The sequence below is a fragment of the Pyrus communis genome, chromosome 1 (genome assembly GCF_963583255.1).
Source record: "Pyrus communis chromosome 1, drPyrComm1.1, whole genome shotgun sequence".
Taxonomy (NCBI): Eukaryota; Viridiplantae; Streptophyta; class Magnoliopsida; order Rosales; family Rosaceae; genus Pyrus; species Pyrus communis.
Genome location: NC_084803.1, coordinates 40,278,628 through 40,284,627, shown reverse-complemented (window position 1 = coordinate 40,284,627; position 6,000 = coordinate 40,278,628).

The following is a 6,000-nucleotide window of genomic DNA, read 5'->3' as shown; positions in this document are numbered from 1 at the left end:
ATAAGCGGCTCGCGCGGTGGTAACGGAGAAAGTTTCCTTTCGGCCTCTTTTGTAAAGTACTCTAGACGAGCTCTCGTTTCCCCAGGCCGGAGAAGGATCTTAATACGTTTCTCAGCCTCCTCAATGGTGGTTTCGAAATCAGCCTCCGCTACTTTCTTCCCTTCGGCTAACTCGGTCATGATAGTCGGGGTTGGCCGTTCGCTACTATCTTCCACGGCCTGTTTTGGTTGCCATTGATTGGCCGGGCTGGCCTGCGCTCCTCGTCGCCGAGCCATGCAATCTATCTGTTGACGACGACGTTTTTGGGATTTGGACAGTGCCGTATACAAACCAGTCGGAGAATTGTAACTGTACCAGCGTTGATCCGATGTCCTTGGTGGTTTGAAAGTTTTGCGATCGGCCGGTGAGGCCGAACTATTAGCATTGCGCGAGTAATAATCCTCATTGTAGAAAGGTGCGTCGAAATCCAGACGCCGCCTGACCGAGGTCTGGTCTTTCGGCCGTACTTGTGGGTCGAGTCGATCAAACACTTGATGTCGTGGACTTAACCCTGTCAACGATGTTGTAGGGGCCGCAGGTGGTGTTGAAGATGTCTCCTTCCAGGCTCCACTGGTGTTTTACAATGGTCACATAACACCTTCGATCCACAAGTTCCGTCGGATCTTGTCATCGGCTCATCGGCGGGTTGCGCCGATTGTTCCGTTGGTGGTGCATTTGAAAAGATATCAAGCTTTAGTCTTGTTTGACCATTTGGTCGACGGATATGCTGCACCGGGACATATTCGGCCTTCCCTTTGTTTTTGGGAAGGTGAGCATCCACCACACCAATCGTTGTTGAAGGGAAAGGATTAACGTCGACCGCCATCTTTTCCGGAAATTTCAACTTTCCTTTTTCAATCCAGCTTTGAATTGTGTCCCGGAACACAACACAATTATTGGTTGCATGCTTATTAGAATTATGATATTTGCAGTATATATTTCCTTTTAATTCATCGGCCTTAGGGATAGTATGCCCCGGCCGAAGCTTGATGATTTTTGCTGCCAATAATTGATCGAAAATTGCGTCAGCTTTGGTGATATCAAAAGTGTATACTTTTGATGACTTAGCCGTTTCCTCGGCGGTCAAACGTGTTTTGGCGTCTTTGGTATTTACTTGTGCCAAAGCCTTGCAAACATAGGGTTTGTCTATTATTATCTCGGCTGCATCCACACTAGCATACTGAGGGTCTTCACTTTCGGCCGATGCATAGCTCACCGTGGGGTTCTTATACAACGTCCCCCGGGATGGTGACTTTGATATCTTCTTGTTTGAACCCGATTTTACACTATCGGCCTGAGCAATCGAGACCGTAGAATGAGTAAAATTCTGAGCCATTGGATTGGAAGAAGTTTGAGATAATTGATTAATAATTTGTCTAGATAATATTATGATTTTAATAATCACAATGTTATCTGAGGAATTATTAAGAAGATTATTTCTAAAAATGTGGAGATAATTAAGGAGTCCAAAAGATTGAATGATACCGGATTAAAAGATCAAAGGTGACTTAAATGTCGTGCGGTTATGCATTTTCAGAGAAGGTGTTTTGCATTTGTGCATGTGGTTGGAAGAAAAGCATGTGGCATGCATGATTGCACACGGGAAAATAGGTGGTGATAGGCTTTGGCCTATCATGAGATAAGGAAATGGCCACGTGGAATGCATCCAGAAGATAAGAAAGGAAAAAACATGGGCTTTTTGGAAAAATGGTGATAATACCGAAGCAAAGTTAGGTGATGATAGCTTTCTGTCAATTTGAATTGAAATCAAATTCTACTAGTAAAGCCGCATCACACATCTGCTTCTATAAATACAAGGCTACGAACACCATTCAAAGGACCTTCAACTCAGCATACAATTGCCCTGCGCAAAACCTCTCAATCATCTTGAGATTTTTTCCTTTTCTTTTTCCTGCCGACACACCTTCAGTTTGGATAAACAGCACTGTGGAAGCAACCGGCGAGCACCTTCAGTTTGGATAAACAGCACTGCTGCCGCAGAATCAGCCGACCAAGAAGCATCTTCAGTTTGGATAAACAGCACTGCGTCGAGGTCGACCGATTATCTATCCAAGTCTCGGTCGAGGAAGGTTTTCGAACCTTTGTTGGCAGAGGTCACCTTACTAAGCTTTCTCGGCATAGTTAGGTGTTACGAATTACATTGCTCGGCGTACTGGTCGCCGAGTGGTTTTATGATTGGATACTCACATGTGAGTTTCAGGGTTCGGCATTCCGACGGCCGAACTACGTTTACCATCAAGACATATATCACGTTCGAGTACCTGTGCCCATACACCTTGGTCTCGATTCGACGTGCTTATACTCTCACGAATATAATCACAGTGACCGAATCGGGCTCGGACGATTTGTGAACTCCGCAGAATTAGCAGCCTTGTCTTCAGGCTGTAGAACCCAGAGACCGAGAGTGTTCCTTCCTCGGTCGCAATCGCAAGTTAAAGAAGTCAGCAACGCGCTCAAAGCTACATCAACAAATTTTACTCCTCGGCCAGGCTCGGCCGACGAGTTGGCACGCCCCGCATTCGACCGAATGACGTAGTTAGCTTATTAGTTACTCGGCCTGCGCGCCACGTAGGTTTTGTAATTTTTAGGATCAACATTTTGGCACGCCCAGTGGGACCCAGTGCTAAAACTACGAAGTTCATATGATATATCAAGATTCCAATCTGGCTCAACGTAGCCGATTGTACGAGCGCCTAGAGGAATTGAAAAAACACAATGAAGAACGAAAAAGATCTTTGGAAGTGGAAAAAGTTCTTCGTGGCCATAAAGAGTTGCAAAAGTCATTCGCTTACATGTTGAGAATAAAAGCTCATGTTGCCCTGCAAGAGCAGTGGGTAAATGAAGACAGGGCTCGATTTAATGCCTGGCTAGATGGAAAATATTTTCCTTACGTTTTCGACTACAAATCAATTCCATTTGAGGAATGGTTGGTTGAAAAGACTGGGGGGCAATTTTCCGCTTCGGCCGTAATCAGACATCGGCCTAAGAAAATTGTTAATTTGGTCGAGGAACAAAGGCCACCTATTTTTTCGGTCGAGACTGAAAGTGTGGTAGGCCTAGAAGAAAATGTTCAAGTTTTTGAGCCAAAAATTGACTCAGAAAATGATTCTTTAGAGGAGTGTTCCAATGACGAACAATACTGATACACGACTTCGGACCGTAAAACCACATCAATTGATATGGTAATTGGAGACATGGTTTTAGATGCCGAAACTACGCCAATCAATATGATTATTGGTGATAACACCGATTTAGAGAAATCTCATTCGGCTAAGTTGTTTGAATTAAAAGCCGAAATTATGCTTGTGGGGCATAATAATTGTTCAACACATTCGGCGGCCGAAAATGAAAAAAAAAATTTCAAGTTACAAATATTTGGAGAAAATTCTTTATTCGGCCAAGAGCAAAATCAATTTGAAAATTTTGTTATTACACGATCTCGACTTGGAATAAAGCATCGTTGGCCTCCTCCTTTTCGTGGATCGGCCACTTTTATTCCTATACATTAGATTTCAATTTTTTATGTATTTTCTTATTCATCTGGCTATTTGAGCCGATGCATAAGAAAATAGGGGGGCAACGAGCACTGAGCCTATATATATATATATATATATATATATATAGTTTCTTTAGGATGCCACTACCGAGAAGAATGGTAGTAGGCTTCAGCCTATGGACGTGGGAGGACACTGTTTGGTGGTCATTTGTCACCATGATGTCCACTTTTGCCGCATCCTTTCTTGGGGCAGGTAAGCAGAGAATTTTGATGAGACTCAAATATGATGATATTAGTGACCTATTCGGTAGAATAGTCTCGGTCGAGAAAAATCGCAGTGATGTGTTTGTCGAGCTCAACAGTGTTCACTTAGTTTCTGCTTGCCTTCGTTCCGAGCTTCTCGACCTCGGCTCACTATATATATATATATGCAAGCCGAGCTGCTAAGAAAAATTATGCTTGACCCTGGCTCAGATTTTCTCGGCCTCGGCCGTAAAAAAAAAAAAAAAAAAAAAAATTTCACTCGGCCGTGACCATTAGCCGAGCCGAGGAGGGATGTTTGTAGAAGGCCATTCGACGAGTCGAGTACAAGGCCAAGTTCACATTCGGTGGAAGTATTTGATTTTCTCAAGTATTAAAGAGGATTGGGTGTTAACAGCTGATTGAGACATGTGTCTAGAGAAATCACTTCAATACCTTGCATCAAATTTTTCTTAGAAAATTTGATCATTCTTACTGCGAAGACTGCTTGCTGTCAGTAAAATGGTGGTGTTTGCTGTGTTTCCATTTGAGACCACCGAATGAAGTTGGCCGAGCCACATTAAGTGTAAAGTTTGTCAGCACCATGTTTCCCAGTGTTAGCGTATATATGTCGGCCATGCTGCAACGATATAAGCATATATATATATATATATATATATATATATATATATATAGCCTGTAACGTCACATCAAAATAGGCCAAAGGAGAGATGGCATGCAAAAGCAAACGGCAAGTTCAAAAGTTTAATGAAAAGCCACTCACTTTAAATTGTAGGCTTCCATGTGGGCACACCCTCTCATTCGGTGGGAAAGTTATTCGGTGGAGGTTTAGATATAAGTCCATCTGTGGGCTTTTAACATCATATGTTATTCTTTTGCCGAGAAGGAAAATATTTGCAGCATATATTTATTTCTGGCTTCTGTCGAGAAGTTCCCACGCCCTTCAGACTTTTCTCTTCAGTATCTTTGACTGATCTCGGCGTCGCCTTCGTAGAGAAGATGCAGATCATTTCCAGTTTGACGATAGCAGACGTACCCGTTGCCATTTTGAGCAACCTAATGGTTCCGTTGACTGCACGACCGCAGGCTTCAAACAAGACCGAAATGGGATGTGGCCTTGAGAATCAGGGACGACAGAGCGTACATGCCTCGTTGAATGAATGGTTACAGATCAATTCATGCATGCGGGTACAACTTTCTTTGAAGGAGTAAGCGGTGGGCGAGAGTCCCCGAGCCTTCGGTCCCATTTGTTTTTTTTTTTTTTTTTCGACCTTCGACCCTCTTTGATTTTTCTCGGCCATCGACCCCATTTGGTTTTTCTCGGCCCTCGACCGTATTTGTTTTTTTTTCTCGGCCCTCGACCGTATTTGTTTTTTTTCTCGGCCCTCGACCGTATTTGGTTTTTCTCTGCCCTCGACCGTATTTGGTTTTCCTCGGTCCTTTGATAGTACTAGGCGAAGACACATCTGGAATCATGGCCTGTCTTATTTCTTGCAGTTGACTTGCACATGCTTACTGCAGCTCATGACAATGGATCTGTAAAGGTGTTCTGTTTACCCGTGTCATTACTTGATCCGGGCTAGATTTATGTTAGGCCGAGCTCGGCCAACTCGCCGAGGCTTCTTTCAAGACATAGCAGGCTGTGAAGTGGATATACCACGGGAAATAAATTCAGTTCAACTTTTGCCGAGTGATCAGGGCCGTTGAGTATTATTTTTCTTCGGCGGTGGATGCTAGTTATATTTTTTTTTTCTTGATCATATATTTCTCGTTGTCACGCGGAGGTACTCAGCCGTCGAGGAACGTACGATTATTGGTTTGCGTCGAATCACTTTATTTTCGACGATACAGGGGTTCTTCGACTGCACTAATTTCCTTAACCATTCGGCTTATGAGCCGAAGCTCAAGGAAATTGGGGGGCAATGTTTGAACCCGATTTTACACTATCGGCCTGAGCAATCGAGACCGTAGAATGAGTAAAATTCTGAGCCATTGGATTGGAAGAAGTTTGAGATAATTGATTAATAATTTGTCTAGATAATATTATGATTTTAATAATCACAATGTTATCTGAGGAATTATTAAGAAGATTATTTCTAAAAATGTGGAGATAATTAAGGAGTCCAAAAGATTGAATGCTACCGGATTAAAAGATCAAAGGTGACTTAAATGTCGTGCGGTTA